The 15,066-nt window shown below is 41.6% G+C and overlaps 1 protein-coding gene and 1 pseudogene across 1 annotated transcript in view; one reads left to right on the top strand and one right to left on the bottom strand.

Moving 5' to 3' along the window:
* Window positions 1-15,066, bottom strand: part of FBXL7 (F-box and leucine rich repeat protein 7) — a 416,917-nt gene that overhangs the window by 269,501 nt on the left and 132,350 nt on the right. The gene's annotated exons all lie outside the window — the stretch shown is intronic.
* Window positions 7,794-8,780, top strand: LOC133089494 (cytochrome b-like; annotated as a pseudogene).

The following is a 15,066-nucleotide window of genomic DNA, read 5'->3' as shown; positions in this document are numbered from 1 at the left end:
GCCCGTGCGCCACAGCTACAGAGCCTGTGCTCTAGAGCCCGCGAGCCACAACTACTGAGCCCATGTGCCACAACTACTGAAGCCCACGCACCTAGAGCCCATGCTCTGCAACAAGAGAAGCCACCGCAATGAGAAGCCAGCACACCGCGATGAAGAGTAGCCCCCGCTCACCACAACTAGAGAAAGCCCGCACGCAGCAACGAAGACCCAACACAGCCAAAAATAAATAAATAAATAAATTTGTTTAAAAGTGTACACTTAGTGGCAAGCAGGTGCCTTCATTCCCAATTCAGATGTAAAAACAAAAACAAGAACAAGGCACAATGTTGAAGAAGACACCACACAGGATTCTACAAAACCCATCTCAGTTCTCGGCTGACTTAAATATTAGTGAAAATACAGTTCAGGGTATTTTACAGTCACATCAGTGGTCGATGTGGTCAAGACAAACTAAATTCAGTAGCAGGTAACAGCAGAAAAAGGAAGTATGCATTCAAAAAGTGGTGATTCATTCTATGCACTTCATGTTCTCATTTCCTGTATAAAAATTTTCATTAAAAATGTATGCTGGTGGCAAGTGTTTATAACACATTGTTGCAGACTGGTGTTTTCAGCACTTACTCTATCCTCCAGGCTGTAGAGAGGCAGCCTTCTGGTTTCAAATTCTGGCACAGAAAGTCTAAGTTGCATGAGCTCAGGCAAAGTACTTCCACCTCTTACTCTAAATTTATTCATCTGTAAAACGGAGGCGCCATTGCCTACTTGGGTTGTGGTAAAGATGAAGAAATGCAACGTTTAGATAGCATTCAGTGAAGTTGCAAAATACTCCAATAAATGTTAATGCTCCTCTATTCCCTCTGGCTCTATCATTGGAACAAATTAAATTTGATTAAAAATTCTTTCTGGGACTCTTATTGTTGCCTACTATTTAGTACTGAGAAAGAATAAGCATGGAAGGGCAAACTATGTTAATTAATTCACTACATCCACCCCCAGCTCCACCCATAATACTCCCTTTTCAGCACTCCATTTTTCCAGCACTTAGCCTCTTTGCCTTCTGGATTTTAGAATGTTGTGGTCTACCATTTGGATTTGGGAGTAACATATTATATGAGACAGTATGGAAAACTGACAGTTGCCTCTAAGCATTGAACGATAACAAGAAATAAAAGAGACACTGCATAAGGCAGTAAGAAGGCTTGGTGCCTAAGGCTTGTGTTTAAGTCCACAGTGGAACACTTACTGGTTTGGTTATTTTGCGTCTTACTTCTCACATTGGAAATGTGGCTAATAATGCTTATCCGATGGAAGCCATAAGAATTTAGGAGGATTAAATACAATTATTTGTGAAATTTCTTTATAAGTGCTAAATAAATCAACGACTGACACTTTTCTTATCATTATAAGGTCAAATAGATAGATTGGAATTCTTTTCTTCACATTGCCTTCTTGTTCCCATCCTGAAGTTGGTCCAATCAAATTTAGTATAGGACTTCACAGACACTGAGCTTATCAGAAGTGGCATCAGAGAACTTTAACTGGAATTACTTAATACCTGAAGACCAGACTAAATCAGGTGTTCTTCTGTGATTTGAGAGGCAGCATTCAATAAACATAGCGAGCGCACACTGTCTCTGCCCAGTGCAGTTCCTCCAAATCTGATCTGAATCTTCAGTGAATTCCAGAATGAACCAGGCCACTCCAGGCTCCTGAGTTTTCTGGGGATCTCACTTGGTCATATACTCCCAAGAGGACTGTCTGCTGGGCTCGTCATAACACAATCTACATCTCTGAGACTCTGCATCCATAACATCAATAAGCCTCAACGTGTGAGGGCAACAGTCATCCATTTAGTATCACATAGTGACACACCATTAACATTAACACAGAAAGAGAATTTTAGGGGATTGCAAAACAACGAATAAGTTAAATCAACAATGTGGTGTTTAAACATTTCCAGCAATTCCAAGGCTCTGTAACAGCTGAAAATGATTTGAGGAATAAGATCAGCCAAGGAGAATGTTTAATTTCCATTAATGTAGGAGTATCTACTCAGTGCTGCCATAGCCATAGAGGCAGTATTTGAGACAGTTTTCAATCCTGGTTCCAGCGAAACTTGGTGAAAATTATTTCTTGGCATTGTTGCAAGTTCTGCATTCTGGAGCCAGACTGCCTGGGTTCAATTCGTAAGGTGACCATTTACTAGCAGTATAACCTTAGGCAAGAACCTTAACCTCTGTCTCAGTTTCTTCATCTGTAAAATGGGGTAATAATAAAGCTACCTCATTCAAGTATTGTAAGGATTAAATTGGAAATAACTAGAATAATACTAGACACAAAGTAGTTACTTACTATTTATTATTACTACCATAATTCATATATGCAAATGCTCAAAAATAACTTTATACTTGATACTTATAGTGTACCAAAGTGATGCCTTCAATTTGTGCGAGATGTGAGGCATGCACTATTATCCTCACTTTATAAATGAAGAGAATGAGTGTTAGACAGATTGAATTCACAATATTACCCAACAACTTGGTGGGTTAATCATGATTTCTAAAACACTACCCCTCCTCCCACCTCCACCCACCTGCCTCCAGGAGTTTTAAAGTTTCTTAGAAACACAAGTGAATGAAGTAATTGCTGTGAGTGAATGTTAGAACAGAGAAGAAGCTCTAAGCAAGCCAAAATTCCATGTTAGAAAGGAAGGCGAGGCAATTACATTATCATTTTCAAGTGAACAATGCAGCCAAGTTATTTTGTTACTGGACAGAACTTTCAAACTGTAAAGTCTCATATAGAATTGAAACAAATAAGCCCATTACAAAGAGGACAAAGAGTTACTAAGAGACCTTTTTTTTTTTAACATCTTTATTGGAGAATAATTGCCTTACAATGGTGTGTTAGTTTCTGCTGTATAACAAAGTGAATCAGTTATTCGTATACATATATCCCCATATCCCCTCCCTCTTGCATCTCCCTCTCACCCTCCCTATCCCATCCCTCTAGGTGGTCACAAAGCACCGAGCTGATCTCCCTGTGCTATGTGGCTGCTTCCCACTAGCTACCTATTTTACATTTGATAGTGTATATATGTCAATTCCATTCTCTCACTACGTCCAAGCTTACCCTTTCCCCTCCCCATGTCCCCAAGTCCTTTCTCTATGTCTGCGTCTTTATTCCTGTCCTGCCCCTAGGTTCTTCAAAACCTTTTTTTTTTTTTTTTTTTTTTTTTAGATTACATATATATGTGTTAGCATACGGCATTTGTTTTTCCCTTTCTGACTTACTTGACTCTATATGACAGCCTCTAGGTCCATCCACCCCACTACAAATAACTCAATTTCATTTCCTTTTATGGCTGAGTAATATTCCATTGTATATATGTGCCACATCTTCTTTATCCATTCATCCAATGATGGACACTTAGGTTGCTTCCATGTCCTGGCTACTGTAAATAGAGCTGCAATGAACATTGTGGTACATGACTCTTTTTGAATTATGGTTTTCTCAGGGTATATGCCCAGTAGTGGGATTGCTGGGTCGTATGGTAGTTCTATTTTTAGTTTTGTAAGGAACCTCCATACTGTTCTCCGTAGTGGCTGTATCAATTTACATTCCCACCAACAGCACAAGAGGGTTCCCTTCTCTCCACACCCTCTCCAGCATTTATTGTTTGTAGATATTTTGACGATGGCCATTCTGACTGGTATGAGGTGACACCTCATGGTAGTTTTAATTTGCATTTCTCTAATGATTAGTGATGTTGAGCATCCTTTCATGTGTTTGTTGGCAATCTGTATATCTTCTTTGGAAAAATGTCTATTTAGGTCTTCTGCCCATTTTTGGATTGGGTTGTTTTTTTTTTGATATTGAGCTGCATGAGCTGCTTGTAAATTTTGGAGATTAATCCTTTGTCAGTTGCTTCATTTGCAGATATTTTCTCCCATTTTGAGGGTTGTCTTTTCGTCTTGTTTATGGTTTTCTTTGCTGTCCAAAAGCTTTTAAGTTTCATTAGGTCCCATTTGTTTATTTTTGTTTTTATTTCCATTTCTCTAGGAGGTGGGTCAAAAAGGATCTTGCTGTGATTTATGTCATAGAGTGTTCTGCCTATGTTTTCCTCGAAGAGTTTTATAGTGTCTGGCCTTACATTTAGGTCTTGAATCCATTTTGAGTTTATTTTTGTGTATGGTGTTAGGGAGTGTTCTAATTTCATTCTTTCACAGGTAGCTGTCCAATAAGCACCACTTATTGAAGAGGCTGTCCTTTCTCCATTGTAAAGTCTTGCCTCCTTTATCAAAGATAAGGTGACCATATGTGCGTGGGTTTATCTCTGGGCTTTCTATCCTGTTCCATTGATCTATATTTCGGTTTTTGTGCCAGTACCATACTGTCTTGATTACTGTAGCTTTGTAGTACAGTCTGAAGTCAGGAAGCCTGATTCCTCCAGCTCTGTTTTTCTTTCTCAAGAAAAACTTTTTTTTGGTTTTGTTTGTTTCTGTTTTTTGGGGTTTTTTTTGTTTTTTTTTTTTTAGGGAGCAAAAGCAAACTCTGATGAGGCTCAAATGGAGCCATGAAAGTGGGGGTGGAGAGAAACGGTCTTTCTTTTTTTAATTTATTTTATTTTTACTTATTTATTTTTGGCTGTGTTGGGTCTTCGTTGCTGTGCGTGGGCTTTCTCTAGTTGCGTTGAGCGGGGGCTACTCTTTGTTGCAGAGTGCGGGCTTCTCATTGTGGCGGCTTCTCTTGTTGCGGAGCACGGGCTCTAGGCGTATGGGCTTCAATAGTAGTGGCACATGGGCTCAGTTATTTGTGGCTCGTGGGCTCTAGAGCGCAGGCTCAGTAGCTGGGGCACATGGGCTTAGTTGCTCCGCGGCATGTGGGATCTTCCCGTACCAGGGATCGAACCCATGTCCCCTGCATTGGCAGGCAGATTCTTAACCACTGTGCCACCAGGGAAGTTTTCAGTTGCTCTCTTCCTTCCAGTGTAGCGAGGGAGGGGTTTTACTTCCTCCCGAGTACACTAGATTCCCTATATCTGAAAAACATTGACTCAGGAGCATCTCAAAGATGCCATTAATTCTGTTATGACAGCATGTCTCATTAAGGCATCAAGCTTCTTGCACATTTCTGATGAGCTAAAATGCAGCCTCCTAAAGCAAACCTCAAACCAAAGTCATCTGGAGACTGAGGGTGTGTTTCCTTAAAAATGAAGCATTACTCGAGTAGCCAAAAGTAATGAATAAGTGCGTTCTCTCTCCCTCTCTTATTGCTCATTTTCTAATCTTAATATGTTTATCTTTAATCCATGTCCGATATTGACTTTATATTGTTAATCTATTAGTAAAAATGGATGAACCTATGTTTAGCATATATACAAATCCTGCAGGTATTGTTGCAAGCCCTTAAAGTTTTAGGTGCATTTTAGCATAAGAAAAAGAACTTTGGCTATGCTAAATCAGTCCTTTATGGTAGAATAAACTTAATATTTTCTTTTCCCCTAAAAATCTACAGCTTATATTCCTTTTATATCAATATTTATTTCCTCAAAGCACTTCACGTAAAATCTTGCCTTGTAAAATTCAGCATATTTTATTTTATTTTATTTTTATAAATTTATTTATTTTATTTTTGGCTGCGTTGGGTCCTCGTTGCTGTGCGTGGGCTTCCTCTAGTTGTGGCGAGTGGGGGCTACTCTTCGTTGCAGTGTGCGGGCTTCTCATTGCGGTGGCTTCTCTTGTTGCGGAGCACGGGCTCTAGGCACGCAGGCTTCAGCAGTTGTGGCACACATGCTCAGTAGTTGTGGCATGTGGGCTCTAGAGCGCAGGCTCAGTAGTTGTGGCACATGGGCTTAGTTGCTCCTCAGCATGTGGGATCTTCCCAGACCGTGTCCCCTCCATTGGCAGGCAGACTCTCAACCACTGCACCACCAGGGAAGCACCATAGTTGGCTTAAAAGCAGCCACCAATTAAGAAACTGTTCAAGCTCAACAATAAGTATATCTTAATTCCAATATTAAATAAATCAGCTCCTAGTCCTACTACTGGACTAATCTATAAAATTATAGAAGCAATAGTGTTAATATGAGTAACAAGGAATATTTCTCCTTGCACAAGTTTACATCAGCAACTAATAAGATACTGATAATTAACAGTTAATAAATATAACCCAACACTAAACTATTTATTAAATACACTGTTAATCCAACACAGGTGTGCAGCCAAGGAAAGATTAAAATAAGTGAAAGGAACTCGGCAAACACAAACCCCGCCTGTTTACCAAAAACATCACCTCTAGCATTACCAGTATTAGAGGCACCCCCTGCCCAGTGACAATCGTTAAACGGCTGCAGTATCCTGACCGTGCAAAGGTAGCATAATCATTTGTTCTCTAAATAAGGACTTTTATGAATGGCTACACGAGGGTTTTACTGTCTCTTACTTTTAATCAGTGAAAGTGACCTCCTCATGAAGAGGCGGGGAAAACAAAATAAGACGAGAAGACCCTATGGAGCTTCAATTAATCAACCCCAAAAGCCATAATGAAACCACCAAGGGACAACAGAACTTCACAAGTTGACAATTTCCACTGGGGTGACCTCGGAGCACACAGAAACCTCTGAGTGATTCAAGCCTAGGCCCACTAGGCAAAGCATAATATCACTTATTGATCCAAAAATTGATCAGTGGAATAAGTTACCCTAGGGATAACAGCGCAATCCTATTCTAGAGTCCATATCGACAATAGGGTTTATGACCTCGATGTTGGATCAGAACACCCCAATGGTGTAACCGCTATTAAAGGTTCGCTTGTTCAACGATTAAAGTCCTACGTGATCTGAGTTCAGACCGGAGCAATCCAGGTCAGTTTCTATCTGTTATGTATTTCTCCCAGTACGAAAGGACAAGAAAAATGGTCCACTTTAAACAAGCGCCTTCAAAGCAATTAATGACATAATCTCAACTTAATAAGCAAACACAAAATAACCACCCGAGACCAGGGTTTAGTTAGGGTGGCAGAGCCCAGTAATTGTGTAAAACTTAAGCCTTTATACTCAAGAGCTTCAAACCCTTTCCCTAACAAAATGTTTATAATCAACATCCTAATGCTTGTCATTCCTATTCTTTTAGCCGTAGCATTCTTAACATTAGTAGAGCAAAAAATCCTAGGCTACATACAACTCCGAAAAGGACCCAACATTGTAGGACCACACGGCCTACTTCAACCCATTACCGACGCAATCAAACTATTCACTAAAGAACCACTATGACCAGCTACATCCTCCACCTCCATATTTATCATTGCACCAATTTTAGCTCTAACTCTAGCCCTAACAATATGAATCCCCCTACTCATGCCATACCCCCTCATTAATATAAACTTAGAAGTATTATTCATATTAGCAATATCAAGTCTAGCCGTGTACTCTATCTTATGATCTGGATGAGCCTCCAACTCAAAATATGCACTAATTGGGGCCCTACGAGCAGTAGTACAAACGATCTCATACGAAGTAACACTAGCAATTATTCTCTTATCTGTACTCCTAATAAACAGGTCTTTTACCCTATCAACCCTCACCACAACACAAGAACAACTATGACTGATCTTCCCATCATGACCACTAGCCATGATATGATTTATTTCCACCCTAGCAGAAACTAACTGAGCCCCATTCAACTTAACAGAAGGAGAATCCGAACTTGTTTCCAGCTTTAATGTAGAATACACAGCAGGCCCCATTCACCATATTTTTCCTAGCAGAATACGCCCACATCATTAAACTACGGATGAATCATTTGATACATGCATGCAAACGGAGCTTCCACGTTCTTTATCTGCCTTTACATTCACGTAGGAACTACGGATGAATCATTCGATACATGCATGCAAACGGAGCTTCCACGTTCTTTATCTGCCTTTACATTCACATAGGACGTGGCCTATATTATGGATCCTATGCCTTTCAAGAAACATGAAACATCGGAATTATTCTACCGCTTACAGTCATAGCCACTGCATTCATAGGCTATGTACTACCAAGAGGACAAATATCATTCTGAGGAGAAACAGTTTTTACAAACCTACTCTCAGCAATCCCATACGCCAGCACCACTCTTGTCGAATGGACCTGAGGCGGCTTTTCTGTAGACAAAGCAACACTCACACAATTCTTTGCTTTTCATTTCGGTCTCCCCTTCATCATTACAGCATTAGCAGCTGTCCGCCTACTATTCCTCCATGAAACAGGATCCAACAACCCCACAGGAATCCCATCCGACACAGACAAAATCCCATTCCACCCCTGTTACACAATCAAAGATATCCCAGGCGCTCTACTAATAATCCTAGCCTCACTAATACTAGTCCTATTCTCACCCGACTTGCTAGGCGACCCGGACAACTACACCCCAGCAAACCCACTCAACACACCACCACACACCAAACCAGAGAGATACTTTCTATTCGCATATGCAATTTTACGATCAATCCCCAACAAACTAGGAGGAGTGTTAGCCCTATTAGTCTCAGTCCTGATTCTAGCATTCATCCCAATACTCCACACAGCCAAACAGCGAAGCATAATATTCCGACCTCTCAGCCAGTTCTTATTTTGAGGGCTAGTGGCAGATCTACTAACACTAACATGGATTGGAGAACAACCCGTAGAACACCCCTTCATCATTATCAGACCACTCGCATCTATTTTATACTTTCTTTTAATTTTAGTGCCAATGCCAGTAACTAGCGTCATTGAAAACAATTTCCTGAAATGAAGAGTCTTTGTGGTATATCACGTTACCCTGGTCTTGCAAACCAGAAAAGGAGAACGACACACCTCCCTGAGACTCAAGGAAGAAGCCCTAAACTTCACCACCAGCACCCAAAGCTGAAATTCTACCTTAAACTATTTCCTGAAATTGTATTATAAGACATTTACAAAATTATTAAGTACTATGTCAGTATCAAAACAGTCCATTTTATCACATACTACCATGTACATCGTGCATATCTGTACTACCACATTAATAAGTACATATATCTCATACGTACATATTACATTATATGTATAATCGTACATTACACTATTTACCCCATGCTTCTAAGCATGTACATCATATTATTAGCATTACATAGTACATACAGATTATTAATCGTACATAGCGCATTGAGTCAAATCAATTCCAGTCAATATGCATATCCAGTCCATTAGACCACGAGCTTAATCACCAGGCCTCGTGAAACCATCAACCCGCTCGGCAGGTGTCCCTCTTCTCGCTCCGGGCCCATAACTTGTCGGGGTTTCTATGGATGAACTTTATCAGACATCTGGTTCGTACTTCAAGGCCATCTCACCTAAAATCGCCCACTCTTTCCCCTTAAATAAGACATCTCGATGGACTAATGAGCCCATGCTCACACATAACTGCGATTTCATGCATTTGGTATTTTTTAATTTTTAGGGGGGATACTTGGACTCAGCTATGACCTTAAAAGGTCTTAACACAGTCAAGCAAATTGTAGCTGTACTTTAATTAAATATTATTTACCAACATCAACAATCCCTGGTGTGCAATTCAGTCAGTGGTTACAGGACATAACTATATTATATGTGTACATACGTGCAGTAGACATAGCATTCCACTCTCCCTCCCCTGTCTACAATAATACACCCATCAAAACAAATCAGCCGCAGAAAACCCCCATCATACCAATAAACTACTTAGATATTCACCACCCATACAGACAGACATCCCCCTAGATCCATCAGCCATTTTATCAAAAATTTAATACTAAATCTGATAGAAACCACACAACACAGCCATATAAACATCATCTGTGCACAGCAAGTTGATGTAGCTTAAACAACCTCTAAAACAAGGCACTGAAAATGCCTAGATGGGCCCACTAGCCCCATAAACACACAGGTTTGGTCCCAGCCTTGCTATTAGTTTTTAATAGAGTTACACATGCAAGTATCTGCACTGCGGTGAGAATGCCGTCTAAATCACTAAGATTAAAAGGAGCACCAGTAGCTCACAACGCCTTGCTCAACCACTCTCCCACGGGAGACAGCAGCGATAAGAACTAAGCCATAAACGAAAGTTCGACGAAGCCATATTCATCAGGGTTGGTAAATTTCACGCCAGCCACCACGGTCATATGATTGACCCAAATTAATAGCAATACGGCATAAAGCGTGTTAAAGAATAATACAAAATAAAGTTAAATCTTGATTAAGCTGTAAAAAGCCCTAACTAAAGTAAAAATAGACTACGAAAGTGACTTTAACATACCCTGATTACATGATAGCTAAGACCCAAACTGGGATTAGATACCCCACTATGCTTAGCCTTAAACCCAAATAATCAGAGGAACCAGATTATTCGCCAGAGTACTACCAGCAAGAGCTTAAAACTCAAAGGATTTGGCAGTGCTTCACACCCCTCTAGAAGGGCGTGTTCTATAATTGATAAACCCCAATAAACCTCACCAGCCCTTGCTAATTCAGTCTACATACCGCCATCTTCAGCAAACCCCAAAAAGGAGCAAAAGTAAGCACAACTATAACACATAAAAACGTTAGGTCAAGGTGTAACCCATGGGGTGGGAAGAAATGGGCTACATTTTCTACACCAAGAATACCCTTTTAAATGTACGAAAATTTTTATGAAACCTAAAAACCAAAGGAGGATTTAGTAGTAAATTAAGAATAGAGCGCTTAATTGAATAAGGCTATGAAGCACGCACACACCGCCCCTCACCCTCCTCAAGTACTATGACAATACCACAATTTATTAACATATACTAGTCAGTTACATGAGAGGAGATAAGTCGTAACAAGGTAAGCGTACTGGAAAGTGTGCTTGGATAAACCAAAGCACAGCTTAAATAAAGCACCTAATTTACACCTAGAAGATTTCATAGCCTATAAATGCCTTGAACTAAATCTAGCCCACACCCCTCCCATCACACTAGCACGAACCAATCAAATAAAACATTCACCTAACATCTAAAGTATAGGAGATAGAAATTTAAACACTAATGGCGCCAGAGAAAAAACACCTTAAGGGAATGAGGAAAGAAACATTAAAAGTAACAAAAAGCAAAGCTTATCCCTTGTACCTTTTGCATAATGATTTAACTAGCAATATTTAACAAAGAGACTTAAGTTAAACTACCCGAAACCAGATGAGCTACTTATGAACAACAGTTACTAGAACAAACTCATCTATATGGCAAAATAGTGAGAAGATTTATAAAGAAGAGGTGACAGCTGGTTGTCCAGGAAAAGAATTTCAGTTCAACGTTAAATAATACTAAAACCCCCTAATACTGAGAGAGAGTAGTCGCTCGCTCGCTCTCTCTCTCTCTATCTCTGTTGATGTGTCCAGAAAGCACTCGTTACCATTCTAACATCACTGTTATATCATTTCCCACATAAGGGCAATAATACAACTATTTTTAACTCCCTGCTCCAAATTATCAGTATAAATAGCAAAATATCAACGAGGATGGATTTGACAAGGACAATTCCAGGAGGGATATTGTGGCCCGACAAGCTCACCATCCCTGTTAATGAATGAAAGTATAAATTGTCAAAATAATGTTTAATTCAAAAATCACTTATTTTGATTTTATAATAAAGGAAAACATTGAATCATACACACATCCAAGCGTTCATTTGGACTAAATTCCTCTCATTTGCTAGGTCTTGACATGGCCTCAGATCAAGCCCAAGTAGCCACCTCTACAGGTGAGAAACAGATTATCCTTCCAGAGACAATCACTGCTTCCAATCAAGAGACACGCAAAGCACATCATGTCAACTGAGCATGTGGGGACCACTTCCTCTTCCTCAACCAAACCAGTCTTCATCTCCATCAACTTTATATTGTGGAGAAGCAAATGCTTCCCTCAAACTCTCTGAGCTCAGCCTTCAATTCTTGCTTGACCCAGGAAGATAAAGCATGGTTCAAGGTTCCATACTGAATATTTCCAAGAAGTTAGACCCTGCATCCACCCACCTTTCCAACCCTGGCCACAATGCAAGAGATAAAGAAAGTAAAAAGGAGGACAACGAGGGCTTCCCACGTGGTTCCACCCAAGATCAGCTGTTCCATCCAAGATCTTTCTATACATCTGCCTTTCACATGAGGAAGCCACGGTAAGTTGTTGTTGGTTTTTTTTGTTTGTTTTTGTTTTTTTTAACAGGCATTGCATAGAGGTTCTGACCTACGAATACAAATATGGTACACAGGACAAGGTGATTCTTGCCTAAATTTGTTGGCTCCCAAAACTCAGAATTCATGCAAATCTCTAGCTAGATTTAGCTGGTTCCTCTCTCCTAAAATATTGCAGCAAAGGAAAAAGATGAGATTGGCCAGATCAATAATTCAAACATATAAAAAGAGAAGCAGCTCCAAGAGGACGCTTGAGGATTGGGACACTTGTTGCTCGAGAGTTCATTTAGATTTATAAACTCGAGCTGTCTTTGCATGGTTCGTAAAAAATCACTACATGAAAAATGTGGCTGCTCGCTGCATTATTCATTGCAGACCCTCTTAAACAAATAACTGTTAAGCACATAAAAGGGTGCACGCACGAGGTGGGGAAAAGCAAATGAAATCTGTTAAATAAAGTATAACTGAGATGAGTAAAATGGTGCTCTGGTCACAAGAAGACAGGTAGGAAGTCCTCAGAGTTTTGGACTTCATTTATGAAAGAGAGATGCAACGGTTCTTTTTTTCTTTTAAGTAAAATCACAAAATCAATTGAATGGGTGGGCAAGTGAACGTTGTGAGATAGAAGAACATTCGAGAATGGGACATGTTAGATGAGCACCAGGGGAAGCTCTGAGATGGACTCCAGCGCTCCTAAGACTTTCTCGACCTCTGCTTCCCACACGGAATCCTGTAGAGGTCTGTCTTGTTCTAGGGGCACGAAGGCTCACCCGGTTTGCTCCACGGCAGTAACTGGGTCTAGAGCCAACCAAATTTCCCTTCATGGAGAAAGGCTTAGTTAGTTCCCCCACCCCTTGAGGGTTTGGGTTTAGGTATGGAAGAGAAGGTTTCACAGACCATAAATTTTTACTTTCTAAGTAGCCCCAAATTCCTGGTCACGCCAGCCACGCCAAGCTCTTCTGAGTCAGAAATCAAGGGCTAGGCAGGACTGTCTCTCTCTAGTTTTGAGTTGAACAGGTGCACAAGCCCTGATATCTGTGACCATCAGAGCCAATCAGCAGCAAAGCTGGCTGTGTGTGGTACTCTTGGAGGATTACACATCCCTGTCACTTTCAACATGAATTTGAGTGATTTTCTTTTTCTTTTTGCAACAAACAGGAAGCATTGGAGAAACGTAAAAACTCATCCTCATGTTAATTTTTCCATTCACCAGAAGATAAAAGCAGCCTGGAGAAATGGGAAGTGATCATTGGGCTAGGGTTGGGGTAGAAGGTCTCTAAATCTCTTCTAAGCTATAAAATGCCCATTATTTTAACTGCCAAGCTTGTTGAAATCGTGTCAGAATCAATACTCTTTCAAAGTTTCATTGAATCTTCAAACATACGGGAGGTCACATTTACTAATGTATTCAGTCAGGGTTCTCCAGAGAAAAACACCCAATAGGAGATTATAAATGTAAACAGATTCATTATGAGGAATTAGCTCAAGTGGTTTTAGAGGCTGAGAGATCCCAAGATCTGCAGTCAGTGAGCCGGGGCCCAGGAGGGCAGGTGGTGTAGCTCCAGTCTGAGACCAAAGGCCTGAGAACCAAGAGAGCTGATGCTTTAAGTTCTGCTGCAATTCCGAGTCCTTGTCCAAAGGCAGGAGAAGACCGACATCCCAGCTCCAAGATACTCGGGCAGAGAGAGAAAACCCTTTATACTCAGCCTTTCATTCTATTCAGGCCTTTAGTGGGTGGGGTGAGGCCCACCCCCATACTGGGGAGGGCAATCTGCTTTACTGAGTCCACCGATTCGTATGTTCACCTCATCCAGGAACACCCTCACAGACACACCCAGAATAACGTTTAACCAAACGTCTGGGCCCTCTGTGGCCCAGTCAAGTTGGATGTGTGAAGCGAACCATCACATCACCGTTAGAGACCCTTACTCCCCATTCCCTCCGTTTCCCTGGGAAGGAAGGTCCACGCAAGCAAAACCCCCTGCTTCCCTCTGCTGCCTCCCTAATCACACCCAGGGGAGAAGGAGAAGTGAATTAAATGGCTGTAGAGTCTGGGAGAAGGAAGCCGGCGTGCAGGACTCCGCCCCCTCTGGGCCTCTGCCTTGAACGCACCTCTCTGTGGAGCGAGCATGCCCCATCCTCAGCTCACAGCCCCGTGGGACGGTTCTGGAGGGACTGGCTCAATTAAAGGGGTCCTTAAAACATTAATATTTGGTGCATTTTCTGGGAACCTAGAGAAAAAGATTATGGATTTCTGGAAGTAAAATAATCCCTGGAGAGTGTGGAGAATCTTTTGGGGGGCAGGGGGGGTTGCCTTAAGCGGGCCTGAACTCCGGGGGTGTATTTCCAGGCTCAGGCCGCAGGGCCTCAGCAGGTGCAGCCGTGGAAGCCTTTGCAATCTGCCCTGGAACGTTCCAGCTCCAGCGTGTGAGATGCTGCAGCTCCATCTTAAACGACACAGGCTCCACTTGCCCCGGTGGTAACACTGAGGACAGGGAAGACAGCAGACTAGCCCCCCCCCCCAGACTCTGTTATGGGTTAAATTGTGCCCCCTCAAAAGATCTGTGGAAGTCCTAGGCCCGTTACCTCAGAGTGTGGCCTTATTTGGAGCTGGGGGTCAATGAAGACACAATTAGTTAGGATGAAGTCGTGCTGAAGCGTATGGGCGCCTAATTCATAGAGAGGAGGAGAAAGAACGCGGAGACACACGTGCGGGAAGCAGGCAGGGTGATGATAGAGGCAGAGACTGAGAGCCTGCAGCTGCTGCCCAAGGAACACCCAGCATTGCAAGGAAGGCTCCTTCCCTACAGGCTTCAGAGGGACCATGGCCCGGCCACCACCTTGATTTCAGACGTCGAGCCTCCTGAGCTGTGAGACA

The sequence above is a fragment of the Eubalaena glacialis genome, chromosome 4 (genome assembly GCF_028564815.1).
Source record: "Eubalaena glacialis isolate mEubGla1 chromosome 4, mEubGla1.1.hap2.+ XY, whole genome shotgun sequence".
NCBI lineage: Eukaryota > Metazoa > Chordata > Mammalia > Artiodactyla > Balaenidae > Eubalaena > Eubalaena glacialis.
The sequence above is the reverse complement of the archived record's forward strand: the minus strand, read 5'-3'. Positions and strand labels throughout refer to the sequence as shown.